The sequence below is a fragment of the Egretta garzetta genome, unplaced genomic scaffold (assembly GCF_000687185.1).
Source record: "Egretta garzetta isolate BGI_Z169 unplaced genomic scaffold, ASM68718v1 scaffold348, whole genome shotgun sequence".
Classification (NCBI taxonomy): Eukaryota; Metazoa; Chordata; class Aves; order Pelecaniformes; family Ardeidae; genus Egretta; species Egretta garzetta.
The window spans coordinates 111,675-124,176 of NW_009260620.1; the positions used below are offsets into that span (position 1 = coordinate 111,675).

A 12,502-nucleotide genomic window follows, 5' to 3' on the forward strand; every position below is an offset into this window, starting at 1 on the left:
AAAAAATCCAGCCCAGCAATTGTAGTCTCTTTGAACTCTTGTTTTCAACCGGAGAGCCAGGCTTTTCCAGTCTGAATGCCTGTAAGGAAGGGTTGCCCTGGTTCATTGGGATGCCCTGGGGCCGAGGCAGCGCTGGGATTGGAGCTGAGGGTTGTGAACTCCCACTGTCAGGCATCTGTTTCTGGGAGAAAAGGATGTTTTTGCTCATTTTCACGCTGCCGTGCCATCTGAGGAGTGGTGCTCAGAGGGCTTCAGTAAGGGTTTACACAGATTCATGGAAGAAAATGGCTGTGAAATGCAAAGATACGGCATCTGGCCTAGGCTCAGCCCTGCATTTAGCTTAGGGATGGCAGAGGATGTAGGAGAATGTACCACAAAAAGTACCACAGCTTCTTGCTTTTTTTTCTTAATCCCTTTTCTTAGGCGTCCCATGGCCAGCATCCGATGAAGACGTAGGGCTGGCCAGGCCTTTGTGGCTTTGCCTTCCTCTATTCCCATCTAACGCTCAGATGGTTACGGACCGATGCTGGCTCAGCCTGGGTGGCACCCAGGACCGTCGCCAAGAGCACTGGCTCTCCCCTGGGGCCGGATCCTGCAGATTTGGCAATGCACATACCTAGAAGGGCCACGGCAGGACACGCAGTCTGGCGGAGCTGGCTGTCCTGCAGGCTTGGCATCCCCGCTGCGCTTCCCCAGGCTCCAAACCCCTGATCACCCCCTTCCTCTTCATTCAAATCCTCTTATGCTAAAAGGCTCTTGGGGACGATTTTGGGGTCCCCCTGTCCCCAGTGATGGGCTCAGGCTGGAGGTCTGCTGCCGGGCGCTGCTGCCCTTTCCCTGCCTCCTTCCCAAGGCCTCTCTCTGCATCCAGATAAAAACAGGACAGCGCACGGCGATTTGGAAGCACCCGTTTTTATGATATATAATATTTTAATAATATTTGCAGAATTGCCAGGTAATTCTCTCTCTACCGAGGCTCGCACATTCAGCTTTCTAATCTCAAAGACGACTTCAGAAGGAAGAAGGAAATGAGCTCCTGCCCTTCATTGCTGCTTATTGTTTTATGTGTCCTGAGAGGGCTTTGTTTTCAAACAAGCAGTATTTTATTATTTGCAATGTTTATTCATGGCTTTGGAAATGCATTGTCCACTGTGGGACGCTCCGCGGTGGCAGCAGAACAAGAGGAATTGAGGCATCGCAAGAGCCAGCAGGGCAAAAATGATGTAACTCAGGAGGGAAGGGGCTTCTTAAAACATTAGGACGCGTTCTTGAGGGCTTTTTAAAATATAAAGCCAATACCTAACATTACCGTAGAGTGCAACTGCCTTTATTAAGGCCATTTCATCAGACGTGCGCTGGCTTTGTGAAAGCACTTTGAAAGCTACGGTTAAAATGAAGGCTGGGAGCGTTGTTCTTTTTTTTTTTTTGGGGGGGGGGAACCCCCAGATCCTGGCTTGCCTTGTCCATTCTGTCTGCGGCAGTCAGCACGGCCTCTTTGCTCCGTCGCTTTCATCGGGAGGGTTTTAGGGGCTGGGGGGCTGCCTGCATCGCCCCCGGGGCTCTGCTCGCAGCTGGGGCTGCCTGGGGACCATCGCTGCCCGCTCCCTTGCCGAAAGGCTTCGCCGGTTCATTTTATACTGTTGGAGCTGCTGGCTTGCCTTGTCCATTCTGTCTGCGGCAGTCAGCACGGCCTCTTTGCTCCGTCGCTTTCATCGGGAGGGTTTTAGGGGCTGGGGGGCTGCCTGCATCGCCCCCGGGGCTCTGCTCGCAGCTGGGGCTGCCTGGGGACCATCGCTGCCCGCTCCCTTGCCGAAAGGCTTCGCCGGTTCATTTTATACTGTTGGAGGCAAGACCTGCCTTCTGCACTGATGTCAGCAGCCAGGGCGGGACTTTTACAGCCTTGTGGATTTGGGGATTTTTTTTTTTTTTTTTTTTTTTTTTGATAATCCTGGCAAAATTCCTGTGCAAAGTTGTTTTTTTTTTTCTTTTTTTTTTTTTTTTTTTTTTTTTTAAACTTAACTTAGCATATTATGGTTCCTTTAATGAGAACAAAGGAAAATGGGTTGGTGCCAGCTCCAACCAAGATGCCAGAAATTCCTTTGCTCAGAGGTTTCCTGAAAGGAGACTTTTTAGCAAAGCCTCAAGCTCCAGCGCTGCCTGGGTCTGACAGAAGAAGGTTATTGAGGAAGGCGACATAAACCCTCAGCCTGGAAACTTTCTGACCCGCGCAGGACTGAGGGGGAGAGAGAAGCGTTTGGCTGCTGCTGGGAAAAAGACGAAGAAGAAGAAGAAGAAAAAAAAAGAAGCTCAAGGAATTAAAAGGGGAAAAAGAAGAAAGAAGGGAAAACACTCGAAAAGGTAAAACAATCTTTAAAATAATTTTTCCAGAGAAGCCTCTTTGAGGTTGGAGTGGGGTGGTCTGGGGTGGAGGGAACGCGAATGTTCTTTGAAATCAGAACCGTCTCCCTGGAGAAGGAATGAGCCCGAAGAGCGTTGCCCGCTGGAAAAACATTTATGAGAATGAAAACCATGTTCACCCTTCTCCAGCATTCAGAGTTTCCATAAAAACGCAGGGTTGTGTTTCAAAGTGTCTGCAGACAGCAGGAGTCAGGCATCTGCGCTCGCCCGCTGTCTCCCTCGCCTCCCCCATCCCCACACCGCTCCACTTTTTTTTTTATTGCGTTCCGCCACCCGATCGCATGTTTGCTGCTCCAAAATACCAATCCCGTAGGCAGAGCTGCCCTGGGCGAGACTCGCGATTAGAGGACGCCACGGCTATGATCCCCCTTGCAGAATTACACATTCCTTGCCGTCTTCATTCCTGAGAATAAACACATATTGCGCTTCCTCTCCCTCTTTCGCTGTCTCTCTCCGTCCTCGGGAGCTGCCAATGCCTTTTTCCCTCCCGTATGATGTGGTCAGAGGATTAGAAACTGTCTGCCCTGAAAAAGTTGCGATGTCATTAACTTGGTGTGCATCACCAGGCGTTGACCTCGTTGCACTACTTAGGTATTTCTTTGCTTTGATTATGTTTTAAAGGTTTTGGGGTGGGGTTTTTTTTTTTTAAAAAAAAAAAAAATCCATCCCTCAGAACATGTTATTTTAAACATCAAAGTAAATATTAGTGATGGTGAAATGCCAGAAGATTATCTCATTAGAGCCGAAGGGGCTGTGCTATAAATAGAAAGGAGTTTATAAAATAACCTTGGCAAATATCTTCCAGTGGGGAAGAATCAAACCGAGAGGGAAGCACGGAGCCGTGCTGGTCGGAGCCGCGTTCCAGGGCAGGTACCCTGCTTCGGCGCCAGCCACGGCTGTGCGGCAAAATTTAAAATTTGAAATGGAGGCTCGTTTGGGGGGACTCTTCTGGTCAAGCGTATAGAGGGATGTAAACCTCGGGGGGCGTTTGTTGTCCCGCTTTGGTCCATGCCAACACCCACGTTGGCTGGAGATTGCTCAGCCACACCAGAGATGGGGTTCTTATTCTGTTCATTAATATTCTCATTAGCAGAGCTCACGTGGTGACGGCGTGCGAGCTGGTGCGTGATGCGGGAGAGCAGGGAGATTTTTTTTTTTAATTTTTTTTTTTAAGTCTTTGTTCGTTTCTGGTCTTCCCCACGCTGTAGATGGCAGAAGGGGAAATGCTTTGTCAGGCGCCCAGGTCATTCCCCAGCCGGCGCAGGGGTGTTCCCTCTGCTCTGCTCATCCATAGCCTTGCCCGGACTAGTCCCAAATGCCTCCATCAGTGAGGCTTCCTCCAGTTCTTGGGAGGTTGTTCCAGTGTCCCAAAGTTTCTCCATATATGGAACATGCGGAGCGCTCCGCTTGCTCCGTCCTCGCCTTCCCCTTGTTCCTGCTTCGCCCCACAGCAGCACCCTCTCCTTTCCTTCTCCTCCTTACCTCCCTAAAAACCTCTGGCGCTCGTCGGTGTGTCTCCAGTTGCATTCCCCAAGCAGCTGCTTGTTGGGTGGAATGGGAAAGGTCCTGTCATCTCCTGTAAATCATGTTTTTCCCAGATAAGGCTCGGGGGCTGAACTGTTTCATTTGGCAGAGGAAGACCCCGATAAGCTGCAGCTGAGCGAGGGGCGGATGGGGCGAAGCATAGCCCTAAGGGAAGGCACCGCCTGCTCAACATTTACAGCGGCCGCTGGTCATGCCGGAGGCTTTTTCAGTACCAACGTGCAAACCTGTAACGGGAGAGGCTCCGTTATCACTGACAGCTCCAGGCCACCCGGAGACTGTTACGGGGAGGAGTGAGTGTGCTTATCATCGCCCGAAGCCCCGGTCCAGGGACCGCGTGGGCTCAGCCGCCCCGAGGAGCAGCTCCTGGTGGGCTTTTCAGCGCAGGTTGCATCAGGCCCACCCAGGGGATGGTTCTGTTCGAGCCTGTATCTACAGCTTATCTGAAACCCCCAACTCCCAAAACTACTTTTCTTGCCAAGTTTCCAGCAATTAGTTCATTCGAAGCCAGAAACACCGCAGGATGTGTTTGTCACGTCCTGTCCTGCCTAGATCTCAAGTTAACACAAATGAGCTTAAAACAAACAGAATTTGGCCCAAATTTGTCAAGTTTTCAGAAAGAAGTCCCTAGTGATTCGGGTGATGTCAGCTCAGATGCGCTGAAGATACGCAGGTCACAAAGATCTTCGCTCAACCCCACCACCGTAGGAAATGTTTGCAGGGCCAAGGAGTTACAAACATTTCCTGGGAATCCGTAAGCAGGTTGGATCCCATGCAGCGACTGGGGAGGGAGAAACATGGAAAACCACCAGCCTGGATACAGGCTCAGTTTTTAACACTGAAGGAGGTTTTAAAGGGACGCCGTCAAAGCAAATTTTCCCATCTTTGTTGCTGTGAGTGCCTTCAATTAAGTCTGCAACCAGTTCAAGAACTGGGAGATTCTCTGCTGAGAAACTCTGCCAAAATATTTCAGCTCCATCTGACTTGAGCGGAGCAATGTCAGCGGCGTGCGTTCAGTGCCGGGGTCTCCATCCGCCCGCTCCCTTGCTGCTACTCTCTTACCTTCTGCATTTTCCCAGGCTGGGAAAAGAATGCTTGGGATATGCCGTGTCTGACTCTGCAGTGCCTTTACACTTCGGTTTATCATCCCAGCCCACCATTATTGCTCTTGGGCTTCTGACTCTTCCATTGTAGCTTAATTTTTCAAGGGGAAAGGAGTTGAAATGAATTTATTCCTGCGCATTTCTGCAAATCCTTCTGAGCTCAAACATTCCTAAGTGTTGGTTCCAGCTGGGCTGAACTCAAGGGTTAAATCCCGGCCTCCTGTTGTGGGGGTTGTGCCGCTGACCTCCACGGGCTTCACCCTGAAGCGGCTTGGGTCAAAACCACGGTGCAAAGGATGAGTTCAGCCCTATGGGGATTAGCAGCTCTTCATTCCCCAGCCATGAACGAAGGCAGCTCCTCCGCGCCTGGGCACAGCCAAATGTACTCGGTGGCCTTGGGGCTGCAGCTTCCTCGTTAGGAAGCCACACATGCTTGTGAGTCGGCATATTTTCTGTTGCACCCTGCCATACCCCATCAAATCCAAACCATCTGGGCCATATGTTTCCCTGAACAGAGAAACCTGCAGGGAGGGGAAGAAGGGCCCATAAACTCTCTGCACAGCAGAGCTCGCTTAAGGGAGCCGGAGCCTGGAAACGATCTGCAAGGGCTGGATGGAGTCCATAGCCCGATGCGGTCTGCAAGAATTCATCCTGCAGCAGAGCTTCCCCTAGCACGTTCCTCCATGGTAACGTGTCTTGGGGTCTGTGGGTGCTCGCTGTCGTGCTCACACTGCCTTGCACTCATCAACACATACTCATCAACATCTCAAGGGTGGGTGTCACGCAGCCAGACTCTTCGCAGTGGTGCCCGGCGCCAGGACAAGGGGCAATGGGCACAAACTGAAACATAAGAGGTTTCAGTTGAATGGGAGGAAGAACTTCTTTCCTTTGAGGGTGCCCGAGCCCTGGCCCAGGCTGCCCAGGGGGGCTGTGGAGTCTCCTTCTCTGGAGATATTCAAAGTCCGCCTGGATGAAGTCCTGTGTAACATGGTCTAGGAGAACCTGCTTGAGCAGGAGGGTTGGACTAGATGATCTCCCGAGGTCCCTTCCAACCCTTGCCATTCTGTGATTCTGTGAAGGGGGGTCCCCCATGCTCTTGCACAGACCTCCTGTTTGGCTGTTGCCGAATCACTTCTCTGCTTGCCTTGGTTTGCCCTGCTGTGAAACAGAGCCCGTAGGGTTCACCTGCTTGCAGGGACATTTTGAAAGGCAGGGAGGCCACGGGGTTGGCAGCAGAAGCTGTGTTTGCGTTACCGTGCTCTCGGTGCCCCCGTGCTCTCAGTGCCCCGGGAGGCTGGGTGCTGCCTGCCCGTCTGCGGAGGGGGAGTCCCGGTCCCGAGGCGCTGGGAGCACATGGCCAAGTGGGCAGGTAGAGCAGAGCAGGATGGGCCAGCCAGGGCTCCTCTGCCTTGTTCCGTGTCACCACAATGCAGCCACTTCTCTGCAAGGACACGTTTCTGATTTCCTGGAAGGAGAGCGTGGCCCAAACTGCCATTTGCTGCTCTAGGGTCCCCACTGCGCTTCCTCCAAACCACTTGTGTATGTGACCCCCCGAGACAGGCTGGGTTTTGTCATCCAAACCTGATCTAAAGTCAAAGTTAACCTTGTTCTGAAAGTAGGGTGGGACCAGAGATCCCCTCGAGTCCCTTCCAACCTCCGTTATTCTTTGATTCAGTCTGGCAGGACCAAATCAGCAATGGGTGCTGGAGCCAGGCAATGCTGTGGATCCCTTCCCCTCTCCACGACTGTGCTATTGCTGGGTGCAGCGTTAGATGCTGCCCTGCCATGGGGTGCCCTGCCGTGGGGTGGTGGTGGTAGAAGGAGTTGCAGATCTCTGCGCTCGCTGCAGGTCCTATGGTGCTTCTCACAGCCCTTCTGGGTGACCAGAGTCACCTCAGATGCTCTTGGGAAGCTTGGTGGGGGTCTCTTGTTCCTTCAGCTGATGAGGCTGTGCTGTACCATGGACGCACATGGTGTGGCAGGCGATGAGCGGGGCTGCAGAGGGGCTCTGCCCTCTAGCACAGCACTTCCAGTCTGAAGACCAGAGGCGCCTTTGTCGGGGGGTCCCAGCATGGGTACAGCACTGCAGAGGTGTGGGGTATGGCCCTGCCCTGAGGCCAGGCTGATGAAAGAGTCAAATGTAGGGTGCTTGGCGTGTGAGCTGTGATAGGTCTTTGTAAGGAACATGCTGGAACATGTCCAGAGGAGAGCAACGGAGGGAGCTGGGGAAGGGTCTGGAGCCCCAGGCTGCTGGGGAGCGGCGGTTGCTCCAGCGCACAGCTCCTGTGGTGGGGCTGTTCTAATTTTGTCAGCTCCATGGCTGAATGCTTTTCTTCCAGTTTGCCTGCTGATTTATTCTTGAAGCAGATAGTTCCTTGACTGATTAGTGACTTTGTGAGAAGCTGTTAGAAATAACAGCCGGGCAGAGGCGGTGCTGAGGTACGGGGTTTGGGGGTGGGATGGCAGGGGTAGGGGAAGGGTTGGGCTGGGGGAGCTTAAAGGGCTTTTCCAACCTAAACAATTCTATAATTCTAAGGTATAACCGTACAAAACGCGCTACTGCCCGAACTGGGACAAGCAGCACATCCCTTTCCCAGACCAGATCCCTCCTGGAGCGAGCCGGTGGCGGTTACGCAGGTGAGTGGAGCTCGGTGTTGGCACGGGAGGGTGTTTGTCTTTATGCAACCCCAGGGCTCGGTGCCTCGTGTTGCTGTGTTGTGTAAGCACAAAGCCTGCTGAAGGGCTGCTGTGGGAGCCAGCTCTGCCGGGACGCAGATGGCTGCGCCGGGCTGTTGCAGCGGCTGCGGCTGCTTCCCTGCCTGCTCGGAGGTGCGAGCGTTCCTGGCCCTTCAGCCTTGGGCAGTTCCCTGGCATCCCAAGCACAGCAGAGCCGTGCCGCTCGGTGGTGCAGGGGAGCACAGGGAGGGAGCTGCTTCTGCAGAGGCCCAGGAGATCTGGATTCTCTCCAGGCTGCGCTGAACCCCGCAGAAAGTAGGGGTAGGTTTGTGAAGGCAGAAGGGCAATCACGCAGACATGGAGATGCCAGCTATAAAAACGGCTTTCGTGCACGGCATATCCAGAGGTGTGGGCGGTACATGGGGGCATGCAGAGGGGCGTGTGGGTACCGAACACAGACGTGCCTGCAGGGAGCGTGCCTCCTCGTGCAAGTAGTGTGCCTCCTCGTGCAGGTAGCGTGCATGCTTATGCAGGTGGTGTGCAGGTAGCGTGCATGCTCGTGCAGGGAGTGTGCATGCTTGTGCAGGGGGCGTGCATCCTCTTGTGGGGGGGTGTGCATCCTCATGCAGGTGGTGTACATCCTCGTGCCTCCTCGTGCAGGGAGCATGCATCCTCGTGCAGGTAGCGTGCATGCTCGTGCAGTTGGTGTGCATCCTCGTGCCTCCTTGTGCAGGTAGTGTGCATCCTCATGCCTCCTTGTGCAGGGAGTGTGCATGCTCGTGCAGGGGGCGTGCATCCTCTTGCGGGGGGCGTGCATGCTCGTGCAGGTAGCGTGCATCCTCGTGCATGCTCGTGCAGGGAGCATGCATCCTTGTGCAGGTAGCGTGCATTCTCATGCAGGTGGTGTGCATGCTCGTGCAGGGAGCGTGCATCCTCTCGCGGGGGGCATGCATGCTCGTGCAGGTAGCGTGCATTCTCATGCAGGTGATGTGCATCCTCGTGCCTCCTCGTGCAGGTGGTGTGCATTCTCGTGCAGGTGGTGTGCATCCTCCTGCCTCCTTGTGCAGGGAGCGTGCATCCTCGTGCAGGTAGTGTGCATCCTCGTGCCTCCTCGTGCAGGGAACATGCATCCTCGCGCTCCTTGTGCAGGGACCGTGCATCCTCGTGCAGGTAGTGTGCATCCTCATGCCTCCTCGTGCAGGGAACATGCATCCTCGCGCAGGGAACGTGCATCCTCGTGCAGGGGGCGTGCATGCTCGCGGAGGTAGCAGGCATGTGCATACTTACATGCATTGTGCGTGTCTGTAGTTGGTAGGGGCACTGTATGGTAGGTGAGATGCACTTTCCTTTAATGACTGCTCGGTCGTCTTTTTAATTCTGCTGTTTTGTGCATGGCTGAAGCCAGCAGAGAGTGGTGGCAGGGGGCCAGCAAGTCTGGGTCACATGGAGTGGCTCCAAACTATTGCATAAGTCCTGTCTGAAAGTGGACCTGCTTGGTGGAGTCACCTCTTTAAAGTCAAAGAAGTCCAAGGCTGGGAGAATGGGGTTCCTTGGTAGCCACCTTACATCTGGCTGAAGTTGACTGGCCTAGCAGCTAGGTTTGGGCTCAGCCCCGGGGCTCGCACTGGCCCGTGCCGAGCACCCCTCCCCGACATTGATCTGAGCTGGCACTTCTCGCATGCTTTCCTGTTGAGGACCTCCGAGCATTTTACCACACTTGGAGAAATGCAATGACCCCAGCTTTCCAGATAGGGCCAGGTCTTTATGTAACAGAGAGATAGGATTTCCAGCAGGCAAAGCAGCCTGTGTCAGAGAGAGGTCGGTGCTCCCAGCTTGCCTCTCACATGCCCTCGCCTTGTCACGGGTTTCTTTTGCCCCTTTGCTGGTGAAATTAAAGATCCTGCTGGATTTTGGAGAGGAGCAAAGGGGGTAATTCAGTCCTTTCCTCGCTGAGATTGCACTGAATAGACTTGACTGTAAAACAATTCTCGTGTTTTAAAAAAAACCCAAAAAACTACTCCCACACAGTACTGGAGCGAGCCCAAAGCCCTGGGAAGCTTTGCTTGTACAAAGGGATGGAGGGTGTGCCCGGCTAGCGCACAGCAGGGCCCGGCGTGGAGCGCAGCAGCGAGCCTGCAGGGGGGAGCTGGTGGTCCGAAGGCAGCCAGGGTGCTCCCCGGCTCAGCCAGGCTGGTACCCGGGTGCTGGCAGGGGGACGGAGACCTGGGCTCAGCCCCCTCGCCTTTGGGTTCAGCCTGGCAGCATCAGCCTAGCTTTCCCACCTTGCTGGTGAGCGCCTTTGCACGGGGTTGGGTCTCCTTTTAACGGTGAGAAAGCAGCACCTCTCCTCCAGGCAAAGTCTGGCTTTGGCCCCGCAGTCACTGGGTGTCTGCAGAGAACCGCTCCTAAGGCGAGGTGAAAGAGCCCTTCCCAGCCCAGCGGGGGCTTCCCGGTGCCGCAGGTCCCTCCTCAGCCCGGCGGGTGCCAGCAGGGCAGGGAAGGGCAAAAGCCCTTGTCCTTACTCCAGCGTGGGCTTGATAACAGGAGCGACCAGCGGGCTGGCGAGGGGATCCTGAAGGGTTGCTGTCGAGCAGTGTAGGCTGTAACCGTCCCATGGCTGGTGGCTGCTGTTTTCTGGTGAGCGGTGATAACTACGTGTTTCTAATTCTTTGCTTGCCGTGCCCCTGGAGAGGCCAGGCTTGGAGCAGCAAAGCAGATTACGGTTCAAGCTCTTGTTTTCAGTTCTGCAGACCTGTGACTTTAACTCATTTTTTGCATTCTGCAGCCAACGCTCCTAGCAGCGGAGCTGCCCATTAGTTACTGCTGATTTTTCTGGTTTTTAACCCATAATGCTACTCTAGAGCTAAGAATTGGCTTCCCAGTGGAAGTCCTGTCATGCTGGCAGGATGACTGCAAAAAGACTTCTTGCCATCTGCAACTCAGCATGTTTTCAACTTGGCAGTCCCACCAAATATTTTGTTGGGAATATCAGGACGGTCTCTTGCTGAAAGCTGGGGAGGTCTTGGGAAGCTTTGCATCCACCCGCCCGGCCTCTCACCCCAGGCTGCAGGAGGTGCAGCGCGGCGGGGTCGAGCGGTGCTGTTTACTCTGTCCTCAGGAACGTGCAAGAACCTGCCCGGAGCTGGGGCGGTGACTGCGCACGCATGAAACACCGGCCGCCCCGGGGGAGTGCAGCGGGCCAGCAGCCCCCGGCTGGCAGCAAGCCCACGGCTGCGTCGGCAGCCCAGCGCCCGGCAGGAGCGACCTGCCGATTGCCATACCTGGGGTGCACAGAGTCAAGGTGATGAGGAGGAGGAGGGAGGTAGGAGTGGTGAGAAGTGATTTTGGAGCGGTTTCAAGGACAGGAGGCAGGAGTGTCGTCGGTGGCTTTCCTTGGCCCCCGCTGCCCTTTCCTGCCTCTCCTTGCACTGCAAATGGCCAGGAGTGGCCGGAGGCACTGGTGGAGATGGGAGAGCTGGTGGCATAGAGAGCGGCTGGGTGCAGGGTGGGGAGAGCAAGGAGATGTCCCCTTTGGTCATGAGCGGCAAACAGGCCCTCTCCCTGCCCGGCTGTAAGGGCTGAGCTCTGATTTCTTCCTCTGGTAGCAACTGGCCGACATCGCCCACTCCTCCGATCCGGACCAAGCAGCCTCCTAAATTAGGCACGCAGATCAGCTGCTTGGAAGCTGATGTTTGATGGGCAAGAAAACGACTGATTTTCCTTGAAGACTCTGGTTTTGGTATGTGGGTTTTTTTATATCTGGCCAGAGACATCTGACTTTGTGTTTTCTTATGCCAAAAAGGCTGGCCTGGGTCGCTGGGGGTGGCTTTCTGCTGGCTGCCTTGGGATGCGTGCTGGAGGCCGTGATGCCGGAGGTGGCCACCGGCACATGTGGCCACCAGCACATGCAGCTCTGCAAGCTCTGGGGACCTGGGCAAGGCTGCTTTTGGCTGCTGCCTGGCAGAGCTCACCAGGGCTTTTCCTTTTAAGATGTTCCAGTTCCCAGTTAAATGATTTCCTCAGCCCTCGTGCTTTTTGTGAGCCCCCCTGGTGCACTCGCTCTTGCAGGGAGGTGGAGATGGGGCCGGTGGTCTTGGCGTCCCCTTGCTCTGACAGGTCAGGCAGCAAAAGGTGTGTGGCAGTTTTCTGAGCATCCCCTGAGCAAAGCAGGATGGGCTGAAACCGGGACACAATCCTTGGAGACCACGCGGAGGAGTTGTCCTTCCACCTTGGGGCAGTATTTGGGAAGTAGATTTCAGCCGAGGGTTTAGAGCCAAAACTTGCGGGCCTCCATGAAGCAGGGACAGCAGGTGAGAAGGGGGCTGTTTTTTTCAGAAAACACAGCGATTTTAGCATCGGCATGCGTGAGCTACGAGCAGTGTGAGGTTTGCTGCGTGGCCGCAGCGGGCAGCAGGTAACAGCCCACCACACCAAGCAGGGCATCCGGGCAGGCGGTGGCCAAGCCTGAGGAACCTGGTGATGCTGCTCCCAAGTGCCTCTCCGTGGCGCTGGCATGGCCCAGGAGCCGCACGCACCAGCACCTTGCAGTCCCCACCCTATTTAGCTGGGTTTCCAAGGAAAATAAGGCCCGTGGAGCAAGCCGTGTGTTTGCAGCCCTTCCCCGCAATGGTAACTAACTGGTAGGACAATTTCGAGTTGGAGTAGATGGAGGAGCAGAAATCTCTACAGCGCTGTGTTTGCGGCAGTTGTGCGCGGTGGCCACGTAGCCGCCCTCCCATGGGGTCCAAAGTCCCGCTCAGCCC

General features: G+C 54.9%; 1 protein-coding gene and 1 long non-coding RNA gene across 2 annotated transcripts in view; one reads left to right on the forward strand and one right to left on the reverse strand.

Moving 5' to 3' along the window:
• Window positions 1–2,316: 2,316 nt before the first annotated feature.
• The window catches only part of ADAMTS10 (ADAM metallopeptidase with thrombospondin type 1 motif 10), a 63,328-nt gene continuing 53,142 nt past the window's right edge, over window positions 2,317–12,502 (forward strand). Inside the window, exons 1-2 of the mRNA XM_009645281.2 lie at window positions 2,317–2,358; window positions 7,600–7,700. The gene's annotated coding sequence lies outside the window, so the exon portion shown is untranslated. The remainder of the gene's footprint in view (window positions 2,359–7,599; window positions 7,701–12,502) is intronic.
• Window positions 2,677–4,174, reverse strand: LOC118452934. The gene is made up of 2 exons (XR_004842814.1): window positions 3,901–4,174; window positions 2,677–2,942 (listed from the first exon to the last, which is right to left on the reverse strand). It is a non-coding gene; the product is annotated as an uncharacterized LOC118452934 (long non-coding RNA).